The sequence below is a fragment of the Pelodiscus sinensis genome, chromosome 3 (assembly GCF_049634645.1).
Source record: "Pelodiscus sinensis isolate JC-2024 chromosome 3, ASM4963464v1, whole genome shotgun sequence".
In the NCBI taxonomy this organism is placed as follows: Eukaryota; Metazoa; Chordata; order Testudines; family Trionychidae; genus Pelodiscus; species Pelodiscus sinensis.
In genome coordinates, this window is record NC_134713.1 from 157,879,737 (window position 1) to 157,893,152 (window position 13,416).

The 13,416-nt window shown below is 45.3% G+C and overlaps 1 protein-coding gene across 1 annotated transcript in view; it reads left to right on the plus strand.

Annotated features, from left to right (window-relative positions):
• The first annotated feature begins 532 nt into the window (after positions 1 to 532).
• The window catches only part of COQ8A (coenzyme Q8A), an 84,472-nt gene continuing 71,588 nt past the window's right edge, over positions 533 to 13,416 (plus strand). Inside the window, exon 1 of the mRNA XM_075925323.1 lies at positions 533 to 692. The gene's annotated coding sequence lies outside the window, so the exon portion shown is untranslated. The remainder of the gene's footprint in view (positions 693 to 13,416) is intronic.

Below are 13,416 nucleotides of genomic sequence, written 5' to 3' on the forward strand. Positions count from 1 at the left end.
CCTCGCCACTTGCTGGGGGGGGGGGAGGGAGGATGAGAGCGAGAGAGCTAGGAGAAGCAGGAGCAAGTCTATAGAGCTACCCTAAAGCTCTTGCTACGAGCTGCTCGGTGGGGCCTCGCCCTGCCTAGACACGTATGCGGAACTGCAGGGCGGAGCGGGAGAAGCGCTGTCTGGCAACTGTCCCGGCTCCCCTGCCCGGACCCAGCACGCCTTTGGCACGGGCAGGACGCAGCCAGAGAAGAGGGGCCCCGCCCACGCGGCACGGAGGGTGGGGGAAGAGCGCAGACGCCAGCACACACGCGGCAACCGCCGCTGGCTGCGGTGACCGCTCTGCAAGTCCCCCGCCAGCAGCCAGCCCTGCAGAGCGCCCCGCAGCAGGACTCGGCTCAACCAGCGTCTCCTCCCGATTGGCTGAAGCTGTCCCCGCCCTTTGCCCCTATTGGAGGAAGCGCGGCGCTCACGGGCCCAGCACGCTCCGCTCGCGGGGGACTAGGTCTGCTCGCGCTCCTCCCAAGCCGCCGCGCCACGGGCGGAGGAGGTGGCCGCGGGCGAGCCAATGGGAGTGGGACGGGGGCGGGGCCCAGGCGGGCTGAGCCTGACCAGGGGCCTCCGAGTTGGTAAACAAGCGCCGCGCGCCTCGTGGTGGGGCTGGGCGGCGAGGGGCGGACGTGGCGTTGCGCTGCGCGGGGCAGGTAAGCGAACGTCCGCCGGGCTCTCCGGCGCGTCCCGCGGGCTGTGGCGGGCGGTTGGGGGCTCGCGCGGGCCAGGCGGTTGGTTTGGGGGGGGGGAATTGTGCCCCACCCCCTCTCTCCGGTGGCTTATGGGGTTTCCGCTGCTGCTGTCCCGCAGCCCCTTGGGCCCAGGCTGGGCCTCCCCTCCCCTCGGCTCTTTCGTTCCGCGCTGCGGCTTCGAGTACGCGGCCGCGGGGCCTGGGGCGGCTCTTTCGCTCGGTCGCAAGGCGAAGGGCAGCCCCGGTTGCGCTAGCCAGGCGGGGGTCTCGGCGGGGCAGTCCAGGGCGGGGAACCGTGTCCGTGAGAGTAACGAGTTGGGCACCGTTCGGGTGGAAGCAGTAAAGCCCCAAAATCGAGAAGGGGCCACCATCGTGAGGCTGCAAAAACCAGAAAAGGGGGAGGGGCCCTAGGCAGTCACGCACGCCCATAGTGCGGTTTTAAAATTATATCGAATACAAGTGGGGCTAGAATTTGGCTCCGGAAACGGTCATGGTGGCAAACCTGGAATTTCTGCAGATTGACCGAACACCCTCCCTCTGACATATGGACTTTCTCTTCCCTTTCCAACGGCCCGGCTTCCTCCCCAGTCCCCCTCCGCATGCACAATAGACTCTGTGACCTGCCATCTCCCCCCTTTCCCCCCCATGCACAATTTTCTGTATGTATGTGAGAGAGACCTTTGAATGTTCTGGGTGGCCTGATCCTACAAGTCCCTGACTTCTGTTCAATGTGCTTAGCACCATCAAATCCCTTTGAGTTCAATGCCTTTTGAGGATGCACTAGATCTTGTTCTTAATGATGCACCGGATCTTGTTCTTCATTCTGCGTTTTAGTGTGGAATGAACCTTTCCCTTACTGAGGCCCTAATAAAGGATGAACACTGTCAGCAGTTTGAGTGGTAGATGTGTTAGCTTGTAACTGAAAAAACTTAAAAAATAGTTTTCAGCACCTTAGAGACTAACAAAAATGTAGATGGTGTCATGAGCTTTCCTGGGCACAACCAGCTTCTTCAGATGAATGGAGTTTAAGGGGTCTAGTTTCCAAATAAATAGCTGAGAAAAGAGAGGGAATGGGGGGAGAAGGAAAAAGGGGGAAAGAAGGGAGAGAAATCATCTATTAGTGTGTTCATGCTAAATGAAGCTGATAGTGGGGTACTAAGGGCTCTTAAGTCCCCTGTGCTTGTTTTTTTTGTGTCATAAGAGGGTGGAATGTAGTGGGCCATCCACTAAAGGTCTTTGTTTATATTTCTGTTGCAGGTATAGTATTTTGAAGCCTTTTTGTGGCAACCACTTGACCAATTTTGGATTGATTCTGGGATTATCCTGCATAATACTACTTGGCTCCACACCCAGTAGAAAAGAGAAAGATAACCCTAAGGCTGGTAGTCTGCAGTGGTGGTATGTCAGCTATAGTTTTGTAATAGAAATAGGAGATCATTTTAGGGTTAACTGTCTCTTTTCTAATGGGTGTGGAGCCAAGTACATGTAAACCTGTTCTAATATGGCCTTATGGAAGTGAGACTTTTGTTTTACTTTTTCATTTCTAGAAGGGCAATTATTAAGGAGCTGGGTTAATATTCTGCATTAGCAATCTATATATTACTTCTGTATTAGCTAGAGCAGTGGTTCCCACCCTTTTTCAGATGGGGACCCATTTTGACAATTCAGGAAGATGTGGTGACCCAAGGCAATTAAAAATGGGGGGAGGAGAAGGGCAGAGCCACCTGGAGAGTCACTTGGTGACCCTTTTAAATTTAATGGCGACCTATAAACCCTGAGCTAGAGGCTGAGTATATAGCTTTAAACTCTCTTTATGGTTGTATTTGATTGCTGACGGTAAAAGGGAGCATTCTTGGATATTGGACCTCAGTGCATGATATTGCTTCACTGATAACGTTTGCAATTCAGAATTTGCTCGGTGTTTAGCCTTTTGTATGATACATTCTTTTAAATGTGTATACACAATTGGATCGAATTGCTAACTGGCCTATGAGGTTAATCTTTGTGTTCCGGGGGCCCTATCTGCAGGATGCTGACTTCAGTTGTTTGTGTTCCACAGGGTTATTTATCTTATTGTAAAGATACCATTATTTTTTTTCTTGTGGGAAGTCGGGGGTGGATAGCCAATTAAGAGAAGCTTCTATATTCAGTCTGAATTCCTCATATATTATGTTTTGGGGAAGAGGAGAATCTGCTGGCTTACTTCATATAGTGTATGTTCTGGCACATTACCATTGTCATCACTATTGAAACTTGAACCTGTATCTCCTGCTGCATAAGTGTAACAGGGAGCCTTAGAGACGAGCAAATTTGAGGGTCTTGTATAACTTGATGAAGAACTGAATGAATAACAGGCTGCAAAGAGATGTAAAAAGTGAATTACTTTGTATTGGTGTCTTTTGGTTAGTTGTAGGGATGTAATAGTGCAGCTGATTAACCTATAAGCTTCTGCTCATCAGTTAATGTTATAGACTACATGCGTCTTCCTCCACCGCCAATCAATTTTTTAGCAGGCTGGTAAGCAGCCCAGCTCAGTCTTGGCTTGCGCTGGGTCTGGGACCTACTCCTGCTACTGCTCTGTGTTTAAAGTGTATTAGGAGGTGCCTTAGTTCTGGCTTGGCCAGGTCTGGGAGCTCAACCCTCCTGTTTCCCCTAGGCAGGGGTTGCTGACCCAGTGCTGCGGGTTGACAGGCAGCCAGTCCCTATCTTACAGTCCCTATCTTGTATGTAACCCGGGGACTGCCTGTACTGGCTCTCCTCACAGACCAGCTCCCGCTTGGCACCCTGCGCTGCTGCCCCTGATACAGAGGCAGCAGCGCAGAGTCACAGGGGGCTCCTTGGGAGTGGGACTAGAGTGCGCTGGCTGTCAGCCTCACCCCGGGGGACTATAGAATAATCCAGTAACCGATAAGAATTCTCTAAGTTAATTGACTATAATTAACTGAGATTTGACATCCCTAGTTAGTTGCTCTGTTATGTTACTGTGCTTTAAGACCAAAATGTGAATGAAAACATAGGCCATTCAGTATCTATAAATCTTTTAAGAAAAATAATCTTTTATTTCAGATACAGAATCTACTGGGTTTTTTTTGGATCTGTTATGCTGAGTAACAAAAGTAGGCAAGAACTAATAGACCTGGACTAATTCTTCTGATAACCCTTTAAAAAAGTATATTTGATAAAGACTGTGTTGTTCTATCCATGTTCATCCAGGAGGGGGGTGGGTGGGTGGGTGGGTGTGTGTGTGTGTGTGTGTGAGAGAGAGAGATGGGTGAGGTAGTATCTTTTATTGGGCATACTTCTGTAGGTGAAAGAGACAAGTATTTGAGCTTACACAGTGTTCATGTATGGCTGTTTGCGCAGTGTTTTCTTGAATTATAAACATTCTAATAAATGGTTTAAAATGTCGGCTACATTCACAATAGTTACTGACAGTCTGTTCTAAATTACTGAAGTCTATGCCACTGAGGCTGTTGCCTATACTTAAAATGCCTAAGGCAGCTGCAACATGCCATTGCACTTCAGTGTAGACCAGGGCCAACTGTTGGTTGTGGACCATACATGGCTCCTTTAGTTAAAATGTGGCTTGTGGAGCCTCTCTCCCCCACATTGTCCATCTACCAGACTGGGTGAGGTGAATTTGTGGCCTACACCTTGCAAAGGGAACTGGGGGGATTTGGGGCTGAACCATGGGAGGCACTGTTGCTTGGGACTCAGGGCTTCAGCAGGAGCAGGGCTGAAACCCTTAGCCCTGACAGGTGTCTCCTTAGATGCTGGAGCCCCTGACTTATGGCTGGCGTATGCACCTTGGCTCTTGAACTTCTGAAGATAGTTGTATATGGTTTGGCAGGTCAGTAACCCCTGATGTAGACTAGGGATGTGAAAGGTTAACGGGTAAGTCTCACCCTTAATAGGGAAGGCTACTGGTTACGATTGTCCAGTGGGGCTGGAGAAACTCCCCACCTGCTGTGGGTAGGAGGTTGCTCCAGCCCTGCAGAACCTACCGCAGACAGGAACTTCAGGGCTGTCCCAGGAACTGCAGCAGTGATAAGAGCAGAACTTGGGGCTGTTTCTACCAGGAGCCAGCACCTTGCGTGGGCAGCTCCTCCATTTCCCTTAGGATGGGTACCAAGCTCACTGGCGTGCTGCTAGACAGGAGATATAGACAGCTGCGTGAAGGGACAGATGCATGGCTGCCAATGGCCGTGCTTGATGAGCTGTTGGCATGGGGCACTAGATCCTGGGAATGGTGACCCCAAATTCTGTTCCCTTTGCCACTGCAGTTCCTGGGAGAGCCCTACGCTTCTGTAGATACTGATTTTGTGTCTGTGCAGGGCTCTAACTACTCTCTAAGTTCCCCCAGCTGTATTGAACCAGAAAATGAAAGTCTCAGAGGGGTACCTGTGTTAGTCTGTAACTGAAAAAAAATTAAAGACCAACCAAAGGTCCTGCAGCTCCATTCCTTAAGTTTTTTTCAGAAAGTGAAAGTAACAATAAACAATGTGAAATTGATTAGGAAAGGATGCAAGCTGAGAAATTTGGAAAGATTCTAAATATTATTTTGTTTAATTAAACTGTTAATAGTCAAATACGAATTTGAGATTTTAAAATTATTTTTACTTTACAATCTAGTCTAAGTGCTTGTTATACTTGTAACCCTTTCAACAGCAGCCTTCTGGAAAGCGTTTTGTACTCATGGGTTCTGTTAATTTTGCTGGGATGCAGTTATTTACAGTGTCTAGCAAATCGAGCATTGGACTATGTTTTAAAAATTCAATCTGAGAACCCAAAACTATTACTGTAGCATAGTATGATACTGGAGTACCATTGACTTCAGAATGAAAGAATTGATGGGTAGAGTAGAAACACACTGCAATGGAAAGTTGCTGGCAGATTGATATGTCTCAATATAAACAAAATATAATGTTTCTGGAGTTTTTTTGATATAGCAGATTCTTTGCTGCTGTTTCTTAGAATATTGGTGGAAGGAATGGTTTAACTGAACTGAAGTGGTACCATTGTGTGATTTGAATTACTATCAGAGCAAACAACTCAAATTTATTTTGATATGTCAGATGCTGTGTGCTTGTTTTACTTTGTGTTTACCAGCAGTGACCTTTTGTAATTGTGAAGGCATGAATAAACCCTGATTGTAATTCATAGTACAATGTCCTTAGCTATGTAGGAGAAAAATGGGTGACCTTCAAGGCTCCAATGTAGGGGTCAAGTGGCAAGCAGTTCGATGTGATAAGAACAAGGAAAGGTCAGAAGAGAGGAGGAGAGTTATTTTTATGTTTATCCTTTGACCATAGGTCACTTTGGTTATTACCAAAAAGAACTGTATGAATGTTCAATCCAATTTCCAGCTACTTGGCTATACAAAGCACAGTAGTGAGTGTTTCATTTGCAGTATATAAAACAGATTAAAAATAGCCCAGTTAGAATGTGTGCAACGTGAGGATGGGTGTTTTTTTCTGCTTGCTGTCCTTCAGAATAGCCCTTCCAAAAGCAGGTGTCAGTCTGCTGTTTCTTATTTTTTATTGGACCAACTTTTGTTGGTGAAAGAAACAAGCTATATTATCTCCCCCCACATTCTCTGTATAGTATTCTGGAACCAACATGGCTACAACAACATTTCATGTTTTCTTGCTGTGTCTGTCAGATTGTACAACTCTCCCAACATGAGTCAAACTATAGAAGAAAAAGCACACAAAGTGATGGAGGGAGAATACTTGGGAATAGTTGACACACAATACAGGGGTTAAAAAATATATATGATGTCAACTTTAGACACTGTGGGTAAGTGTGCTGTCTACTTTATTTTAATCACAGATACATCAGTGCAAAATGAATGTTCTAGACCAATAGACGGACTTCATTATGATTAGGTTAGACACTGTTTTTTGCAGGGCCCCAGACAACGTGAGGATCCACGGGCCTGGAATTGATGAAACCTCTTTCTATCCTTGTCAGTGATCTAGAAATAATTCACTTGCATCAATTAAGACATTAATGTGAGACTGCATTTCCTTCATTATAGGCTACATGCTACACTCAGTAAATCCTGGCACACTGCATGGACCTTGCTAATGTGAGTTCTAAGCTTAATTTCTGCTCTCAGTTCCACTGGGACAAATCTGGTGTAATTAATTTGATTTCAGTGAGGCAGTAGAAGTGTAAGTCAGCAGAGAATGAGGTCCATGAATCACAAACATTTGTCTCCTGACTTCAAAGTTTCGAACTGGGAGCACACATGAACAGTTCTATGCTTCTGTCATTCTAGTCAAGTTTTTAAGACACTATACTGTAAAGATAAATAATAGTTGAGACTAGTTCCCTAGAGTTACTGATGATTCACACGTAATTTTAGTAGCTATTGGGTCGAGTTCATCATGGATGTTGCTCTGACTTTGGTGCCATTTTACTGAGGGTGGCTATGGCTCAGTGTGTCTTCATGACCCATTGTGTTAAGCTGATGGAAGAATTGTATTCTACCTACCACCTCTCAGGAAGGTGGCTTACCTATGCCAGAGAGGACCCTTCCCTTTTTCTGTAGTACTTATGCCAAGGAGCTGCAGCTGTGCTTACTTATTCAATTTGTCTTGCAGTTTTGTCCTCTCTGCCCATTGTCATGTTTCACCTTCCTTTTCATGGATTTTTTTTTAACTGAAGGAGCCATCTGTGAAAAGGTCAACATGCATCTATGTGAAGAAGATAAAAAATTATTTGTAGAACACCTCAAGTGTCCAAGGAACTTGACAGAATGCAAAAAAGATGATCCCTGTTCTAAAGAACTGTTAGGTTTTATGCTTACAGAGCTTCTTGTTTAGATTGCTACAATCTTAAATTTTATGTTTTTTTAAATTTAGTTCATCCCTGTAACAACTTACCTAACCAAATCAAAGTTTATAAATAACCACCATCTTTAAGAGAGACTGATGAGCCAACAACTTAATCAAGACATCTTAGAAAATATTTCTATATATAAACATTTTTTTTTCTTGCGGGATGACGGTGTGACATGTCATCTGCATTCTCCTAGTCTTGGCAGAGTCAGAAGAGGAAGCAGTGTCCATGGCTCAGGGCAGGAAGAGAACCCTTTAGCATTGAGGCTGGGGTGATTTTTCTCTTCCCTCCTCCCCCCCAGAACAAGGCCAGGTCTGAGTGTGGGCACTGTTGGGGGACAGGGCAGGGCCATGGGGGCTCTGGCAGGTGGGGGGTCCTGGCTCAGCCCAGCTGTTCTCCCGGCCCCTCCTTAGGAGGGCACCCTGGGCTCCCAGCTGTCCCCTGGCTTCCTTACAGATGCGTCAGGGGTGGCAGAGGCTCCAGCTCCCCACTCTGCCGCCTGCTGCCAGGCTCTGGCTCCTGTGTCCTGCTGGTGGCCAGCAGTGCCTGGGTGGGGGATGGCTGCAGGGCACTCAGCTGCTCCCCCATCCCCATCGTTTCCCATCCAGCTGCCTCTGGTCTCACTTCTGCTTCTGGGTTCGGGTTGATCCTTGACCCCGGGGGGGACTGCCACTGCCTGCCTTGAGCAAGGAAGCAGCAGTGGCTCCCTGCTGGGTTGCACAGTGGTGGGGGGGACTCTGGACCTGTAAGTAGAAGCGGAGCCAGAGGCAACTGGATGAGAAGTAACGGGGATGGGGAAGCAGCATAACATCGTAGGGGCTCAGCTGGTGCTTCAACCTTGCATGGGGGGGTGAGAGGGGCAAGGCACCCTCATTCCCCTCACTCATCTCCCTGGCAAGACCCCACACCCTTAGCCCTCTCTCAGACCCTCTCTGCCGAGACCCCACAGCCCCAGCCCACTCACTCATACCCCGCCAAGCTGAGACTCTGTACCCCCAGCTCCCTCACTCACCGCCTCTGCTGAGACCCTGTCCCCCAGCCCCCATATCACCCTGCTGAGATCTCACCCCCCCCCCCCCCCAGCCCTCTCACTCACCCCTTCCACCAAGACCCTTGGTCAGATGTCTACCTCCAGCCTGCGCCCGCCTCCTCTCCCCCCCCCGCCAGACACCTACCCCCAGAGAGAGGGGGGTTGGCAAGTGTAGTGAGCAGGGAGCACAGCCCCCTAGTAACTGTTAACTTAAAAATAAAGGCCTGCATGTCATCTTTAGAACATGTAGTTTTTGTATTTGCAGTCAATGCATATAGTCTAATGCATATAGTCTGTTTGCACTTAGAGTTTATAGGGTTGTTTTATAGTTCTAATGGCAATGTTGAGGATGATGATGTGTAATCAACAGCATTCTTCCTATGTTCCAAGTCTCACTCTACCCTTGCTTTGCCCCTGCAGTTACTCTGTTTTCTAAGCCTAAATTAGGGCTTTGTTTATTCAGTCTCACTGCTGCTATCTGGATTTCCTCAGATGTGACTTTTCCCATTTCTCACCTGGATCTCCAACTGTGACTGTTGCATTTTCTAGTGAGGCCTGCTCCTATATATATTTTATGCACGCAGGCAACGCTTACATTGATTGTGTAGTGCATAGCAGGAAGCAGGCACAATTACAGACTCTCAACCTTTTTGAATATTTTAGAGCTCCTAGATAGTTTTTTATTTTTATCAATTCTGTGTTGTATTTCTTGTAGGTGCAGCATAGAACTTTGAACTCAAAGAAAGAGGCATTGGAACACACAGGAAGCTGTGGGCCATCTTTGTACCCTCTGTATTCTGGGCTGCTCCTGGAGCCAAAACTTGTTTGGGGTGGGGAAGGAGCGGTTTAAACATTTATGCTTAGAATCAAATTATAGTTTTTTGAAGAGGAAAAGTGACCTTCGAGTCCTAATGAGATAGGGATTATAACCCATACATGAATGACTGTTTTGAAGTGCTGGGGGCAGGAGAGTGAGGAGCAGTTAAAACCAATCCAAGGCAACTGGACTATTAAATATATTTATGGGAGATAGCTATGGAAACTCAGAGCTATGAGCACATACTTTATCAGAAGAGAGTGATTTTAATTCTTTGTATCTCCAGCAGTCTTGTCCATGCTCTGCTTTCAGTGCTCTGCTTGTGTTCCTAACTCTCTTACGTTCTCTTGAAAATCCATCTGTGAAAGTGTCTTCCCTAATTCCCCATAGCTATTCTGTATACAGCCATGGCCCCCATAGTTTGGGGGACAGCGTTTGTTTTTGTATTAAGAGTCATGAGAGATTGCAAAGTATGTAGTCTGTTCTGGTATTGATACATAGCACTGTAGTTCTCTTATCTTCCAAGTACTGTGTACAAACTAATGGTCAAGACACCCCCTGTGCTTATCTTCATATAATGAAAAGGGAAACCAAGACCTATGTCCAAGGCATATAGGAATTTCTGGTTCCTGTAGACCAGATTCCCCCCCCTCAGAAGATGAAATTTGAGTATTTAGTTGGAGGCTAAAACTGATTTTTTTTGACATGTATAAGGCTTGCTTTTTGTCATAACCCTATGTTCTATACTTATTCCAATAAAGAGAATATGTACCAAAAATAGATCTGGACATTTTTTGTAGGAACTATACCTACAGTTGGCTAACTGACCTATAAATAGAGCAGCAGACCTTGTATGGGTTAGAAGAGGGTATATTTGAACTTAACCGTAGCTTACGGGGCAAGGCTAAACATGTCTGGTGTCTGTTAGGTACTTCCTGGATCAATAGTGAGAGGTTGGGATAACTGACCTATTCAAAATCATGTTAGGATTATCTTCACCATGTGGACAGGGAATATTTGAACTCTTGTGAGTCACAGTATGTGGCAGGTGGCCTCCTGAGAGCCTGCATGTAACTGCGTGAAGATGAATCAATAAGCCCACACTCATCGGTTAACCGTGTACATGGTTACACTTTGACATTCCTGCTTTGTGCCTATACCCCTCAGACATACAAGTTAAGAGCCATACATCTTATCATATGTTACTACTTACATTGTCACCTGCCCTACATGTCTCAGAGGAGGAGGGAGAAGGGCAGGTGGGAGCTGGTGCACATGGTAAAAGCTGGTCTCCCATGTGCACTGGCTCCTGTGCACTGTTGCCTCTGTATCAGAGGCAGCAGCACTGGGTATCAGGCTGGAGCCACTGATACACTCAGGAAGCTTGAAAGCCAGCCCCTTTCCCTACCCCGTAACACTTCATGCAACCCTGTCACTGCTGACATTTTCAGCCATTACATGGTTACTTAAATTTTAACATCCCTAGCACAAAATACATAGCTTATGTAACTAATCCACATGCAGTACTCTTGTGTGTTTAAAATTTCCCAAAAAGATAGATGATTATGGTAAATACTCTGCCCCAGAAATTCAATTACCAGTTAAATAAGGAAAATCCCTTGGTTATAGGCATCTCCCAACTTAGTGTTTGAATGGCCATTCTGGGCTCCTGGTTACGTGTTCGGAATTTAGTGCTGTGTAAAGATGCAGCTTTTTGTGTTTGCTGAAGATATGGAACTGAACTTTGATAGAACCTAAATAGTATCATGGCTGGTAAAGGGAGTTTTGTGGCAGGATAGAAATAATTTGCAAGGGATTATTAGGCAATTTTTATGAGAGATGTTTGTGATCTTCTCTTTATTTGAAATGTAGCTCCCGGGCTCAGTAAGCAGATCTTTCTCTAGAAACTGTCTTGCATTGCAGCAAAAATTAATTGCAACACTTCTTAAATAGAACAATATTGTACTGGCTATGCAGAAGCACAACAAAACCTGTGTCATTCTCTGCAGAATTGCTATTTCTTGATTGGATCAAAGACTGCTTTTCTGATTGTGGAGTTTCATTTTCTGGAGAGAAACAAATGTTGGGGCAGGGAGCAGGACTTAACTAAAATGTGTGGTCAGGTTCTGGCTGTTGAAATAGGAAATGGTCTTGTTGACAAATGTTCAATTACAGTATTTGAGGCCATTTAGAAAAGTCAGGCCAGTCCTCCTAAAAGGAAGGAATTAAAGCTTATGACTGGTTCAAAGTTCAGGTTCAGAGTTCTTTCCTTGTAGAAGAGAAAGGGAATAGATTTCTTCGGGTGGCCTTGTATCTTCTAGTCTGGGAAAACTGCTACTGCTTTAGAGCCCCGCTGATGTTTTATGGATTCCTGTAAAAAACCAAGAATTAGAGATGTAAAATCCCATTTAATCAGTTAACTGGTTAAATGTTATGTTTAACTGGTTAACCGCTTAAACTTCTCGCTGGGTTGGAGCTGCCCCCTGCCAGCGTCTGGCGGGGCCCTGCTCCAGCCCCCGTGAGTTAACCGTAACTAGTAAGCATCACTCAGTAACTGGTTAACCGTTCACATTCCTACCAAGAATAGCTTCAGACTTTATCTTTGCAATAATAGTCTCTTAAAATCTTGACTAGAATGATAGAAGCATAGAACTGTTCATGTAGGAGTCCCAGTGTGCAGCGTTGAAGTTGGGAGACATATGTTAGTGATTCATGGACCTCATTCTCCGTTGACTTACACTCCTACTGCCTCACTGAAATCAAGTGAATTATACCAGATTTGTTCCAGTGGAACTGAGCAGAAATTGGGCTTTAGAACTTACATTAGCAAGGTCTATGCAGTGTGCCAAGATTTACTGAGTGTAGCATGTGGCCCATAATGAAGGAAATGCAGTCTCACATTAGTGTCTTAATTGATGCAAGTGAATTATTTCTAGATCCCTGACCAGGGTAGAAAGAGGTTTCATCAATTCCAGGCCCGTGGATCCTTACATTGTTTTTGCATGTCCCCAGACAATGTCTAACCTAATCAGAATGAAGTAAGTCCATTGGTCTAGAACATTCATTTTGCCCAGATGTATCTGTGATTAAAATAAAGTAGATAGGCTGTTTACCCGCAGTGTCTAAAGTTGACATCATATATATATTTTTTTAACTCCTGTATTGTGTGTCAAGCCATGTATGGGGAAAACTACTTGTGCAGGCTGCCTAACCAGCTGAAACAAGTCAAAATGAGAACTGAACTTTTGGAAAGGAGATTGAAGAAACATCAAATACAGCTAACACTCAGTTTTAAATGTCACTGGTAAATTTATGCACGGATGTTTATAAAACTGTTTTTCAAGACTTTACAGTGAACTTGTATTGTATGTCAGGCCCACTCTACAAAGATACCAGGACTCCTAAAACAGAGAGGACTTGTTGATTCTATAACCAATCAGTTCTTTAAACATAACTTGTTACTAGGAATTTCAGTCTCACATAAAATTCTACTCTTTGGTTGCTTTCTTGAAGAGGAAGACATTCTCCCATAAGTATTACAGTATTATTCTTCCTCGCGCTTCCTGAGATTTGGGTGAGTCAAAACAAAAGAAAGCTAGTTAACCAGAACAAGCTTCTAATGAGGGTCTTTTGTTCTGCTTTGAGAGAAAGGTGTAGAGGAATAGAATTTGAAAAGACTATAAAATTCCCCTAGTAGTATAATATGGAAGGGTGAACAGCAGTACAAAAGGAAGCAGAAATAATCTTTATGGAAGAACACTATATAAAATATTGGTGCTGTTTATTTCCAGATTGTAGCCTGCTAAACTTAATTCATGGTGTCACAAGGAGTTTATTGATTAAACTGATGCCTGTGCCATGTCTCCGTTAGTGTATTTCTCCAAAATATCTACCAGTGCTACCACTAGTTCCAGTGCTGGTTGTCACTGGAGAGATTGGCATAGGTTAACTTCCAGCATCCCTAATTTGTTCTTGTTTGGATGGGAGAACAGT